We start from the raw sequence: 15,632 nt of genomic DNA, 5'->3' as shown, positions 1-15,632 counted from the left end.
TAAAAACCAACATCAACAATGTTAACCAGCATCTGGCAGGCGACTGATGAAGCTTTCTCCTTGTCTTTTGCATAGCTATTATGTCAGTCAAAGCCCTGAGATGAACCACAAGCCTCAACCAGAATGTGTGGTGTTAGTGTCAGTGAACTTGATGTGGTGCAGTCGTTCACCTATCTCTCTCGACTCTATGGTTCATACCTCAGACGGCACAGCGCAGCTATCACATGCTTGTTTAAGCTCTGCCAGCTTTGTTTACGGCTCTCCCTTCCAGCTATGACATTCAAGAGGTCTGTCACTGAGCTAATTTTAGACCGGGCCTGTCATTATCAGGATAATTTGAGACTAAAGCTGTTCCAATTAGCCAGCATCCCAAACAATGACATACAGTATATTGAGGGAGCATGGCCTAACGTACATGTTTGAATTATCTTTTACTTGAGATGCTTCCATCAATCAACAACTACAAGACGATTCCATTCACAAGAAAGGACCACATCTGTCAAAAGTGGTGGGACAAAAACACATCTGTCCTTCCTCTCGCGCCTTCCTGTATTGGCCGTGCCATGGAAGTCTTGGTGAAAAGCATGTGGCCAGTCTCATGTTTCTCTCTACTCTCTGTGGGTGGTCCCATGGGGGGCTGTTTGATTATTCTGGGATAATCTTTTGATTACAATTCAATATGGCCCTCTTGAGAAGGAGATAGAGAGCCACTGGAATTGTGTTGGTCTGGTCTGTGAATGAAGTGATTTCATGAGCAAAAGCAGGCCTCCTCTCTGTCTTACCTTGAAGTCAAGAAGATTTTTCCATTTGTTTGATTAATTTACCAATTTTGGGTTTGACGTCTTCAGTGGACCTTTCCCAAATCAGTTGTTTTTGATAATCCCTTTCAAACGTCTTGGAGTGGAAATATGAAAATAACTCTGAAAGTGTATCCATAAAGCATATTTGGCAAGATTCTGACTTTCAGCTGTTCATTGCGCTTGACAGGTGCATCTGGGGAAAGTTTGGGCATTCAAGAAATAGGTGATTTACAAAAGAACAACGACACCAGAGCCAACCAGCTTAATGAAATACAGCCATGTACGCAAGTGTTAGCTCTTGATGACGCAATTATCTACCAAGGAAATTGGTGGAGAAAAAGAAAGTGGAGTTTAGCACATGTATCTTTTTAGTAGACTAATTCAACAAGATCAGTAGTCAATATTACTTTTACAACTTGGAGTGCTGCCCTTGGTATTACTTTAAAGCCATATCTGTCTCTGTCTGTTGCTACATACCGTCTATGTTTTCCTTGATGTTTGGTGAACAGGTGCACAAGGAATTTAGTTCTAACTGTAAAGATAAGGCTGCAGTTCCTCTAAAATCTAACATGCAAGGATGCAATTGAGAAAGTATCTGCATGCCCCCTGGGTTTTCAAACTATTTCCTTTTTTTTTTGTCCACCCGCCTCACTGTCCCTTTTGCTCTCTGTGCCCATAAAGGGACAATGGATAGCCTCCCCCATGTGACCTCATCTGTGTTTGATTTTTCTGCCTACTTGAAATTGGCCATGGGGTTAACATTGAGTCCTTTGATCAGCCCTGCCAGGAATTGGACTTGTTTATCTTGTTTATCTGATGATGGCCCCTTAATGGGGGGCATACATTTGGCAGGGACATGCCTTGATGTGGGCCTTGATAGCTGCAGGACACAGAGAGAAGAGAGGACCTGGACCCTGTAATGGTCGGAGGTGAAGGAAAGACGATTGCAGATGTGGCTCGAGGGCATCTGAACCTCGTCTCTCTCGGCCACTTATCTGACCCCGTACAGATGGCCCCTCGTCATCAAAAAGCACAGATAGCCCCCATCCCTACCCTTTTTAAACCTTGGCAGCTCCTTTCTGTAGCTTTATGAGATTGACAGTTATTAATCCACGAGCCAACTCAACAATAGCTTGCTTTTCTAGGAAGCCTCTTAAGTGCAGGAAATGGCACATAATCAACAAACTTCTCAAATGAAAAGTTACACCGTTCCCCTCTTTATTGACTTGCTGACGGATATGCAAGGAAACGGTGCGGGTAGAAGGCCCCATCCCAGCTCAACATTAGCCCCCTGAAATGAAAGCTTTCCTCTCCTGCACCACAGCTGGACTCCAGGGAGCCTGCACAGCCTGTTTATTTGTGCAACAATGTAATCAGGGGGTCTGTCGTTACGAGACCTAGCCTTTGCACCTTCTCGCTCCCCACCAGCCCAAACCTTTCTTCTGTTCCCATCAGCTACCCTCCCCTCCTTATACCATCTCTCTTTCACCACCCTCAATCTTTTTCTTTGAGCCTCATCATTATCCAAATCCTTTCCCTGACCCTTGTTGACCTTAGAATTGTTTGATGTGGTACTGGCAAGGAGAGATGAAATAAAGTTGAAAGTTTATTGTGTTAACGGGGAGATTTCCATGATTAGGGTTTTACAAATAAACTTTCCATATCTTTACCACAGAGATTGCCGAGTCCTCTGTGTTTTTGTGTGTTTCTCCATCCGTTTGTTAATCTACCATGATGCCCATTGATGTTTTTCGACACATGCACACTTTCTCCTGTTCCAATCAAACGGAAAAAGTGTGTAGTGCAGTAACATGCTAATAATTGAGTCTGTAATGTTGTGGTTTAAATCATGAGATTCCTGCAGTTAAAAGCAAAGCGTAAGTAAACAAGCTCGCACATGTGGCCACAATATTGCCGTTCTTCTGTCCAGAGAAGTTCTCTCCGTGGGAAAGGGAGGTTGTCCATACACTGAAAAAAAGTGGAGTGACATTTACTTAGAAAAACCTAGGTAACAATTTTCCACGCAGAAATTCTAAGTAAATTGAACAACCTATAAAAGTAGCATCTACTTACAGTTAGGAAGTGTTTGTTACTGAAGGGAATCAAGTAAACTACTGTCAAATTTCAGTTTTTGTAAGTACATTTTACTTATTTGATTTAAGATTACATTTGCATCTTATTACAAATCTCCAGTAAAAACTATTTAGCTTTTCAGGTTTTTTTTCTTGCTATTCTTACCTTTTATTTAATAAATATGTAGGTAATGTTTTAATATAATTTATTCTACATGTAAGATCAAATGCAATTACAAAACATAAAACAGTAGACACTTTTAAACAACACATTTATTTTTGTTCTGTTGTCTGCTACACACCATGATTAATCTGCAGTTTACAAGGATTTTAGAAGTACTGCACATACATCCGTTAAACTAAACAATCAGGCACAGAAACACATTGATATACTGTCACTCAGAGGTCGAAGGAGGATTTCTTAAGTACAAATATTCATACCACACTGTAAGAATACTCTATTACAATATTTTCCTTTGATTTGTAGTGGAGTATAAAGAGCAATGAAAAGAACATTCTCAAGTGAAGAACAAGTTCCTCAAATTCCACCACTGCTTTCAAGAGAGATCTTGAGGAAATTAAGTTCAAGAAAGATTTTTTAAAAACTACAGAAGCGGATTTCAACTTTGGTGTGTTACTTAAGTTCATTGCATGGATGATGCCCGTGAGCAGAAGGCAGGCGTTCACCAAACATTTACACTCATCAAGCACCGCCGATCCCTTGATGGAGATGGACACGTTGGGAGGTGTGACGTCTTCTTTTGCTGATAACTTTATTATCATATGCATTAGCTACAGGGTGGATATGCAATGAAAAACTTCAGTCCCAGGCTCCTCCAACAATGCAACATAAATATATATAGGACATAAAAGAAATACAAAATATATATAAAAATAGTGCAAGCTCAGGATACTATTAAGGGAATTTATATTAACTCTTATTTGTTAGGGTGAAAGTGACTACAAGTAAGGAAGCTCAGTTTATTAAATGTTTGCTTTGTTTCAAACAGGAAGTAAACTGGATTAAATCATTGGGTTCTACAGGACGAAACTAACATTTCTCCTGAAAAACCCATTTTGAATGAGAATATTAAACATTGAAATGTAGTCATTTAGAAAATATATATCAATATTATACAGTAAAATGTAATTCCAATGTACTTTATCTAATTGTTCACTTAAAAACAACTGGAGACTGAAGAGGTTTTTCACATACTGGCAAGATGTACTTACTTTTAGAGAATAGAGATATTCATGGGAATGGAAAAAATAAAGGAAAACTCCGTTTGGCGCCACACTGCTTCACTACCGAGCAGCATTTGAAAATTAGCGTGAACACCCATCTCAAGTAAAAAAAACTTTTCTGAACTACCAGTGCCCCATTGCAAAAAAATGTCATTCTAAACTGTGAATTTCGCCGCTGTTAACTAGTTTGAAGCAACTACTAAACCACTATTACATGTTGTGTGTGCCTCGTCCATGAAAGCAGGCTAAATTAGCTAGCATGCTAACTAGCTAAATTGCTAAGCTGAAAGACTGACGTTAGCTAACATTCGTTTGATATCCACGTTAAGCTGACAAGCTAACAGGGATGTACAGAGTTAATAAAGTACATAAATATACTTACATGACGATGGTCCATGTTTTCTTCTCTTCAACTGGAACCATCTGATTTTTTCAAATGTCTGTACTGTGTAGTGATGTGTCGGTCGCGAACGAGCCGGCTCAAAGAGCCGGCTCTTTTAAGGGAACGACGGGAGCCTGCTCGTGCCCGCGAACGAGCCGTTTTTTGTGACGTATCGGGCCTCCCTCATGTATTTGTCCGGTTGCCGTTGGCTCCCCTCCACATAGCAAGTCCTCGTCGTCCTCTCCATCTCCTCCAACAGATAATGTCCCTCCTGTCTGTTTTTCCTCTCCCGTTACTCCATCGCTATCAGAACCAGACGGCCTACTTGGCTCCAGCACTGCTGCCGCTCGGTACAGAACCTGGCTTCGGCATTTTTTGTAATAGCTGCTTGTCTCGAAACTCCTTTTCCCTCAACAATTTCCTTTTCCGAGCGCCACTCTCAAACTTTTTCTTCTCCGACATTTTCTCCGAAACAACCTTCATCTCTCACTCAATCACTCGCAATTTGAATAAGTCACATGTGAAACATATTCTCTTTCTGATTGGCTGTTAAGTCGTGCCCACTGACTGTTTCGGAGTCATCATTTTTGAGAAAAATCTCTGGAATCCATCGATCTGATTGATTAGCGGAGCAAATGATCAAAATAGTATGGAGGGAAGATATTTTCGTTTGGATTACTGGTCTGGGGGAAGCTCACGAGTGTGTGTGTGTGTGTATACGTGTGTGTTTGTGTATTTTTGCGTTTGTGTGTATTGTGTTTGTTTCCCGGGGAAAACATTCACGAGAAACACCGGCTGTTGTTGTGCCTGCTGTGACGTCAAGTTACTCCGTTCTCCGCTTGTAAGCTTCAAAGTTGTATTTATCATCTGAATTTGCCGAAACAAGTTTAATATAATGAAAGCCAAGACTTTGTTTATTTGAAATCAGATGAAAACAAACTGTAACGGACCCTGCCATGTTATCTATGATTACTATACGCCTTACATTCATAATTTCAGCGGGAGGGAGGGGGGGCGGCGCTGCGGAACAGCAGAGTGGCGGGGGAGAGCTGTCTTCTTCCCTTTACAAGCTTCAAAAATGTATTTATCGTGTGATTTTGGAAATAAAAGTTTCATATTCTGAAAGCCAAGACTTTGTTTATTTAAAATAAAAATAAAACACCTGAAATAAACATTTTTTTAAATTGTTTGTATTGGCCCCCGATCTCCGTAGGCCCCTGGGCTTCAGCCCAAGTCAGCCCGTGCATTAAGGCAGCCCTGCTGCTCCGTGCATGCATGCAGTGACATGTAATATCCAAGGATTAGAGACTGTTGGATGCTACTGTTTTGAACATTGCAATACATTTATTTGTATGTTATTTATTTATGATTATCCTTAGGCTCAGCAAAGATTTGATGTCAGCTGTTGCTGTCTTTTTTTCTATAGTTAATAGTTACTGAAATAGAGCCCTGCTGTTTTGTCAGGGCATTTTCTTTAAATATAATTTTAAAATGTTGATACAGCAGCCCCTTTTTTTAAATGTCTATGCTTAAGTTTTTATAGGTGTTGCTATCTGCTTTGTGTAGCGTGGTTCTACAAGCAAGTCAGTGCATTCATTGGGTGGTATCAGAGTTACAAGGGTCTGTAAATGCAATGAAAACAATCATTTATATTAAACATGTAATTTTTATACTTCAGTACAAAGGATGTATTGAATAATTTAAGTGATATATGTGTACACATATAAATCATTAGTCAAAACAGGGCTACATTTGATTTAATTATAAAAGGTGTAATATGTGGTAAACTGAAGAGCCGTTTGGGAGCAGAAAGAGCCGGCTCTTCTTGGTGAGCCGGAATTTCCATCACTAGTACTGTGCGTAAACTCCTCTGACGTCATCTGGGGCGTCGCCCACCTTTACTCACATTGCCCTGTACATTTCACATCTTTTCACAGGTTGTAGGTAAACCCATTACTTTAGTTAACATTTACTTGGTGCTATGATTTAAATGTACTTAACAACATGAAGATACAAAATGACTTGCAAATTCAAGTAACACATGAAACATAGCCCACGCGAGCCTCTGGGTTTTAGCCAAATACATAGAAATTGAAGGCCAACAAATGACAGAAAAATATGCATATTATTTAAAAGATAATGTATTTTCTAGTAGCCTTTTGTTATCAAAACATGTCCCTCTTGTAAAAGCAGCAGAAGTAGGTTACATTTATATGTTTATTTTCCATTCTGTTTTATGTGCCCATTTGATAAAAAAGTTTAAAGGTAATCAGGGACGCGGGAAGTCAGTCAAAGTTGGGGGTGCGCCGCGGGGGGATGCTAGTAGCGGCTCGCAGCGGCAAAACTGTGACGCACTTACACTGTAGGTGCGCCACGTTTGGGGGTGAGGGTGCTAGTGGAGCATCCATGAAGGTTATGGAATTAAAGAGTGTAAATTATTCAGGAACTGAGATTGTAGAGTTAATGCTTTAGATTCCATGCATGTTTACATCTTTCTAACTTGTTTGAGGTCTATAGCTCTTCCCGCTCTCTTACTCATAATGACTTCCAAGTTCCTCTGCAGTCTATGATGTCTCGAGTTTCCCTGTTTGTCTCAGAGACAGACAGGCGGGTTAGTTTTGGCTAGTCTGCCTTCTGAACAACAGCATCACCAGTCTGCGGCACTCTGCACAGAAGAAGCATCTTGTTTTTCCATTGGTGGTTTTTCCTAAGCCACAATGTTTGATGTAGGCTTCCCTTAATCACACAACATGCTCTCTAAACATGAACTACATTCATCTTCTGGACTCCCCCCCCCCTGGTTTGTCGCTGCTTTTGTTGGCTTATTGTGCAACAGAGTAGTGAGACAAGAGGAAGACAGTGGCCTTGATCTCAATGAAGTGATTTTGATCTGGCCAATCCAGCAATTAGGCTACTGAGGGAAGAGTGAACCTCTAATCCTGGATGGGACACACGTGTTCTTTGTAGTCCTAATGTCTCTCTTCCTCCTCTGTCCACATCACTATCTGATGGGATGCAGACTAGTAAGTATTAAACCAATGCCTCAGATGGAAGCCTACTATTAAGATAGAGATGCTGTGCTCTTTGAGGCTTAGGACTTTTAATTATAAGCTGTGGACCCGATGTAGTTGTGTTTCCTTCATTCTGCGGAATAGAGGCTTTGCTCTGCGCTAGCTGGAGACCTGGTGCCAGGCTCTGGAGTCAGCGTGTCACTGGCGAGTACTTTGTGGGTACGAGACAAGGCCTACTGACACTCTAAGCATGACTCTACAGGAGTCCCACATGGGGGCTGGGATAAAAGGCTTTTATCTTCCCTTCCCACTATCCTCATGGATCTGACTGACATAGCAGTAGTTGGAAGATAGAACAAAAATATCCAGACCGGTTGTTAACATATCAGCCGTTGTTAAAGCTTCAAGGGCATCCAGTGAGATCAAAGCAAAGCATTCAGTCCAAAAGTGTTACATTGTCTTGGACAACAATCCATCAAGCCTCCAATTCAGCTGTCAGTGAATGAGGAAGTGGTCATGAACGCCAACCCCTAATGGGCTTTGATGATCCAGCACAAAGAAAGTGTAATAATGGTCCCATACAATGTGTAATCTCATTTGTTTCCATTTGTTTATTATGGTCATTAAACAGAGAAAGACCAAACCCACACCTTTGTGTATTCAGTAAATGATGATGAATGTCTGACAAACGACTGCTACTAAGCACGTTGGTGTGTTTTGTTTCTTTTCTGAGCCTTTTCTTTCTCCATCCTTCCCTGTTTCTTTATTTCCTCCTGTACATAGCAGCCCTTTTTCCTTTGCCTCTCCGGGGTACTGTTGTGAATATCTCCCATCCCCTCCAGGACTTCTTTATTTTTCAGTTTTGTTTTTCAGGCACTCTGCATTTACACCCAGCAGCCCTTTGATGTTGTTGCCTGGGTGCTTGTGGACAAAAGAGCCTCCATCAGCTGGATTTAAGGATGGGGCGTTGGGGGTTAAGGAGGGGGGTAGGGGGGGGGGGGTGAATAAAGAATCAAAGTAACTGGGATGGGGTTGGAGGCGGAGGACTCCATGTGAAACTGTGAACCATGTACCCCTCTTAAATATGGGCCAGGAGTTCACAGTTGTCATTGCTTTTCTTTCTTTGGTTCTGTTCCCTTTTGTGCTACATGTCATTGTCTTCACATGTCTATTTGTGGCCATTTTGTCTTGCCTTTGTTGGCACTGTATGTTTTTCATTCTGCAAGTCGACCAATGGAGCAAAAAGGCCCATATTTTACTCTTTCAAGTCGGGTGATAAACAAAAACCACTAGTTGCTGATGCACCTACTGAAATTGTACTTTGATCATCGCTGCGTGGCCTTTAGGTATCACACTGTTCGGTGGCACCTTGCTCTGTGGCAGTGTGTTTAAAACGTCTTCCACTATGTGCTCTCTGGCCGCCTAGCCATGGGCTGCTGATGTCACTGTAGCCCCTCCCCCCCCCACCCCCACAGTGGGGGAGAGACAGTATGTGCTCCCTCAGCCCATCAAATCCCCGCAGGACCACTCTGGTCCACTGGAGGTGAATTCATGAAGCAGCCTTTGGTGGTGCCGACACAGCAGCCCTCTTTCAGCGAGGGCCTCATTAAACCTGACAACATCCCCTCAGCCCGGGCTTTATCCTTCAGCCAACTTAATGCTAAATTGCAATTAAAGGCATCACCAAGGTGCTGGTATTAATGCCTTTGTGGAGCCCAAAAGCTTTGCATGATAAAACTACAGCTGAACAGCCATTGAAAGTTTTCTTGGCTAATAGAGGAAACCCACACTTAAGCTTGGTCGCCCTGTGTAACCTTTAATCCACCATGTGAAAAGTAACAGTGTCAAAGCCTATATGTATAATATCTTTACAATAATAGAGTATCAAGAAAATGTGAAAGAAATCCATGAACAACAACAGAAACACATGTTTTCTTAGAATAAACCCAAAGATTCATCTGAATCTGCAGCTCCTTTTGCCGCCTACTTTACTGTTTTGGTTCAATCTCATCTCTCTACATCCCACCTTGTTCAGCCTGAGCTGGCAGCTGTTTTCAATGAAAAAATCTGTAAAAATACCAAACAGCAGACAGGCACATTTTGCAACTATAGTTGGTGAACAATGTAGCAGCTTAAAATTCAGATATTAGCCTCAGCAGTTAGCAGAGAGTTAGTAATGGATTGGTAGTCTGAAACATAACTCCATATGAATGACAATGCTGCTCTAAAACCGCCGGAGGTTTAAATAAACACCATTTGTGCATACAATTGTGCAATATAAACTCAATGTTAACCATGACAATATGTCAAAGTCGTGTTCACAACCTTTTCTCTTTTGGCGTGAGTTGCCAAAAAAGGTAAAGAGAATATCAAAGGATGTTTTCAGGAACTGTTGGAGATCTGTTTGTGATCTATACACACTTAAATTAAAACTCCTAGAATGGACCTCCTCATGTATGTCTTGGACAGTTTTAGTTGTTTTGCAAGGTGGAAAATGCAGGTAATGCCGACAGACTGATTGCAGCCAGGTTGTTTTCCACTATAATTAACGGATCAAATCATAATAATCTGTGTCACTTGTTTAACTCACTCCACATATACAGTGATCAGAGTCTGTTTAGATCACGTACCTGCTCTCTATGGATTACTTGTGGACATACATCTTCATTGTTATTTATTTGCTTGTGTGCAGTCACAAGCTGAGGGTACAGAGCATGGGCTCCACATGCCGGAGGGGCTCCCCTGTGTAAACCACCAGACTCAGGTTGCAAATGGATCCAATTAGGAATGGTCATAGCACAGATGAATGAAGACAGTGTAAACAGACTGTGAACGATCAATATGGATGCAACTGTAACATCTGCCGCACTAGCTTCACTAGAGAGTGATTAGGCCATATGTATACTGTAGGCAGCACGGGAAACAGAGCCACAGCTTATCTTATTGCACACAGGTTTAACACAGCTGGTTTGAGAGGACAATAAGAGATTTCAGGGAAAGACAAGGCACAGGCTGCCTTTTACAGTATTTGGTAGTCGCGTAGTGTTTTGTCAAAGCGAACTCCTCTGTGAATCCCGTCCAGCAGATTTTATCATCAGCTTTTGATTCAGAGAAAGTGCAGAAACTGAAGACAGTTTGCTAAGATTTAACTCACTCTCTCAAGACTTCAAACACACAGCGAAATAACAAAGGAAGTCTGGCAATCAAACATGGGTTTGTTTGTCTATCTCTATCATTACCACATTTTGAGGTTTGTGATTTTCATGTCTACAGCCATATAATATAGACTTAAGTAGTTTACTCAGCTGTGGATGTACAAACTCCACTTCCCCTCCCAGCGTCTGAGATACAATGAAGAAGAAAAAATGCTCTGATGACTGGTGTTTTTACATTGTTGCGGAGTATCTGACCTTCCTTTTCTCATGTGACAATATTTCTTCAAATAAGAAAGATAAAGGAAGGAGATAGGGCGCCGTCAGCATATACAAAGTGTCCTAACCTCAAAAGCAAAGTGTGTGTTACGTTCTGTCCTTCCTGTGCTTTCTCCACCTGGGTCAGCAGCTCAACACCCTGGGATACCCATTCATAAAATAGCCTGTGTGTAAACTTTTCCAATGACCTCAGTGGGATGGAAATGTATTTGATATTTGATATTAACACCTGTATTAAAAACTGAACTATTATTTTATCCGGCTGTTCCTCACAAGCAGTTTTTACAGTCAAAGTTAGCAACAAAATATTAGATAATTTATGAATTAATAGGGAGTGCTTGTATATTTAATCTATAGTATGGCAGTTTTGTTTAAAGGATTGATTTGTATACTTTTCATGTAATGTGCTATTTAGACATTATGGTGACTAAATAAGGAATTACTTAATTAAAAAACAAACAATAAATCAGTCAACAAGTAGTGGCATGGCTAGGGTTTTTGACAAACGTGCGTCACACAGCTGAGGGAATTTTGTATTTGACAACTTTGACACCACTACTCTGAACCTTGTCTCTGTTGAATGGAATTGTTCTTGGAAAGAGAGTAAAGAAAATCAGCAGCTGACTTTAGAGACATATTTCAGCCAAATTGTCAATCCTACTGCTCCTATGTATTTCTCTGCAGCTTTTTTGTGTGTGGATTATTTATGATTACTTTTCTTTTGTACATTTTAGTCTGTGTTCTGCTGTACCAATTGTAAATCAGTGTCCTCACCCCCACACAGCTCCACAGCTCAGCGATGTTGGTGTCAGTGCCAGGGGTGATAGCTCCCTGGTTAGCAGGATCAGTGGGTGGGGGGGAAATGGAAGAGGAACTAGAGGACACCTGGCCTTTTCTCTCTGGGCGCTCAGACATGTCATGGCTTTGCCTTTTGACCGAATCAGGATGCAGGATATTGCCCTCCCACTGATGAAGCTTTTCAGCCAGGATAGTGTATCAATACAACATCCAACAACACCCCCAGGATGTTGTTGTCTGGTCGCAGTAGACTGTCCTGCTTCAACCCTGTGAGTCATTCTGATGCTTTTATATTTAACGGATGATTAGCTTTAAACCCAAATTAGGATCCTTGCCCCCAGGGTAATTTAACACCCTAAAGTGATTGATTTAAACCGTGATGAGAAGCATGGAGCTCTGTTAAAACATTGCTTTTGTAAAGTAATGTCACCATATTAGGACTACCTGAAAACCTTTAGATAACGTGAGAGTTAAAGATCAATATTAGGAGATGAAATGGAGGAACGGTTTAGCCCTATAGTCAGACGTCAAAATGAGTCTCTCTTTTCTTTGCCTGCTTCATGTCTCTCATTCTCTTTGTGTTATAGGCTGAACGATTGAGTGCTTTAAGAACATAGCGGTGATTTGTTTTATGTACAGAAAAGTAAGAGCACCGGCGGCCCCTTTGAAGCCCCCTTCAAATGTATTGTTGTTTTTCCAGGAGAGGCGTTTTTTTTATTACGGCTCATGTGAGTGGATCTGCTCCTTTATTGTTTTTGGACAGGGGATTACATTTTATGTCTGGAAACAAGTATTAGAACATTTAAGGGAGAGAGTTTATAGGGATAACGTATTTGTCTTGAAAGGTCAGAGATCATCTTGTGCCGGCACCTTGTTCTTCTGTATTTGATTATTATAAATTGTCCCAAAGCCAACTGTCCCCTACAGCAGTAACCATACATCATCCAAGCTTCTCCTGTGTGATGTGAAGCTTTGTATTAACTCTATCCCTGTGTTGCTCCTCCAGGCCATTGGTTTCCAACAGCTCTGGTTTATTTCCAGTTTTATGTTAAGGCAAGCTGGTAAATCACCTCTGCTGGTCGCCCTGTTTTCATGCCAGAGAAACAAAGAACCCAAATTGGCTCTCACAGAATAAGAGACACCTTGCAGCGAGGCACCCTGCCGTGTCTCCTATTGACCCTGAGGTTTTACCCTCCCTCCAGCAGAAACAGGTGCCCTTCAAAGTCTGAGAGTGAGAAGCAGCATCGGTGCAACTCTCTTTTTTTTTTTTTTTAAATGAAACATTCATGTCAAAGATCAAATAAATTATAAAGGGCAGACCTTGAAATCTCAAAGGTTGTGGTTCAGGATTTGTTTGAAGTAAATCGCTGTCAAATAAATCGTACTAGTGGAGTTTGCTGCTAAAGATCTTGCATAATTCAAGCTGATTTCTTTAGATTAGAGGACCAAAAAAACTACATCAACTGATCAATCATGTTTGCTATCCTCCTGCATAACATTATTAAAGCCACTGGATCGAGTTAACAGCACGTAGTGTTGGAACTAGCTTCAAGGTTCAAGGTTCTTTATTTGTCATACGAACATAGCTACAGAGTAGTTATGTCGATGAAAATCTTAGGTCACAGGCTTCTCCAACAGTGCAACACAATAATACAGTGCAAGTACATATTAAAAAGTAAAACAATTTTTAAATAGTTTTAAAAACTGAAATAGTGCAATAAGAGTCTATATGCAAGCAGAATGATATATTAGATAAATACATACATAATTACTAAGTAGCAGATGAATGTTATGGATGTTGTTTCAACAGTTCAGGTGTTTAACAGTCTTATTGCCTGTGGGATGAAACTGTCTCTGAATGTGGTGGTTTTTGCATTGCACATTTGAATGATTGCTCCTGATGTTGAGCATGGTACAATGTTTACAATGTAAACATTCATTACATTAGCATGCTAACATAGTACATTTCTAACTACTGACGCTGATAGAATTGTCAATAGAAGTGCGAGAATTTAATCGATCCATTTTTGTGATTGTGATTGTGATTGGCAAGTTGAAAAAATGAAGGGACTAAAGTTTCTCCAAATATGAACGTTTGTACCAGACATCTTCGCATTCCATCCAATACTTTTAGAGACATCTCACTCAAAACTTTAAATGTGAACCTTATGGTGGCCATGGGGGAAATCAGGGGTAGGATTAACCCCTTTAGGAAACATTAATATTTATACAAAATGTACATAAGCAACCCATCTAGAATGTATCATCAATATCCAAATATGTCAATAAAATCCCAAAATATCAATCTTGTTCAAGAGGAAATGTCAAAAGATCATCTAAGTCGAAAGGATTTCTCCTCTGGTGACCATACATGTCTGTACACAATTCCATGCCAATCCATCCCTTAGTTGAAGAGATATTTTGGTCTGGATCAAAGTTGTGAGCCGACCTATAGTACAAGTGGAGTGATGAGTCCCATACCTGTAGCAGAGTGTGAGCCAATCCCTTTGCTTTGAACCTGTATCACAAGGGATTACCGTTTAGATTTGCACAACACAGCAGACAGGAAGCTGTTAAAGACGAAGACCAACACTGCATCCTGACCTCTGACCCCTACATCCTGACCTCTCCTTCAATCTGACATGAGCCCTTGTCTACATGAAAGTTGTCCTGTTGACTCACCAGGGCTAATTTAGAGTTCCGGTGCCCCCGACCACTGTGAGGGCAGACAGTCAACATGCCGGCCTTGTGGAGAACACTTGGAAGACAGACTTGTTTTCACCCAATACTCTTAACTCGTGTTTACTCTGGCACCTTGAGATTTGTGTTAATCAACAACAAACACAGAAAGAGACGATCAAATGCAAAGCTGTGCAGAAGCGAAAAACAAGCTTTTCCTCAATACTTCAAATTTGACATCAAAATGTAGTTGTAGTTTTCCCTTTTCACCAATTGTGTCCAAACAATATGTTTTGTGTTATTGCAGTTAATATTAGCCAGTGGCCAAGGGCTTCAAATCTCTGCTGATGAAGTCTTAAACCTAGTCTAACAAAAGCCAACCTCACACTGTGCCACCTGCCACAGCTAAAGAGATTTTGGTCATTACTTGCTCCTTTTTAAATATCACCAAACATCGGCCCTTTCATCGTTCTAAGTGCGTGACCTCCATGTTCACAGCTTCTCTAACCATGACTGACTGATCTTGTGAGGGTCAGTGCAGGACTAATTTTATACCACTGCTTTTAATGGGACCTAAAAATAGAGTGCTTCGCTGACCTCCTGTTCAGTCGAGTCTTGGCGGCTCATTTGAGGTCCACCTCCCCTCAGACACACACACACACACACACACACACACACACACCCCTTTTGACGTCACCTTGAACAAACGGCTTCTTTATTTTTAGACGCTCCCGAAATTAATTGAATGGTCTTGTTTCGTTAAATTTGTGCAGTGTTACGTAAGGGGATTACTCGGTTGTTATCGCCTATGCCCTGACCATGGCCACCACACGGAGGAGGGAGGTAGAGACAGACTTGGGGTGGAAGAGGAGGGTAATGTAGTTAAGGTAGTAGGACAGGGCTCCAGAAATAACCCAGCTGCAGGCCTAATTGTACATCTCTCTCGCCCCCTCTTCCCTCTTCAGCTGCATGCCAAGGTCTCTGACCTTATCATACACCTCACTGGTTCCGGAAGAATCCTTTCCGCCCCCTGCAGCTACCAAAGGCCCGGCCGATACACGGAGCACAGCAGCAGACCATCTCCAGCCTCAGACTAACAGCCAAGCGCCACAACCAGTTAGCAGTGATCCTAGCAGAGCGCCCAAGTGGCTCAAACTGCCAGGTATGTTCTAATCATCCCCGGTGTGGGCCCCGTGGCTCCTTAACAAAGCTTA

This window comes from Pseudochaenichthys georgianus, chromosome 8, assembly GCF_902827115.2.
Source record: "Pseudochaenichthys georgianus chromosome 8, fPseGeo1.2, whole genome shotgun sequence".
In the NCBI taxonomy this organism is placed as follows: Eukaryota; Metazoa; Chordata; class Actinopteri; order Perciformes; family Channichthyidae; genus Pseudochaenichthys; species Pseudochaenichthys georgianus.
The sequence above is the reverse complement of the archived record's forward strand: the minus strand, read 5'-3'. Positions refer to the sequence as shown.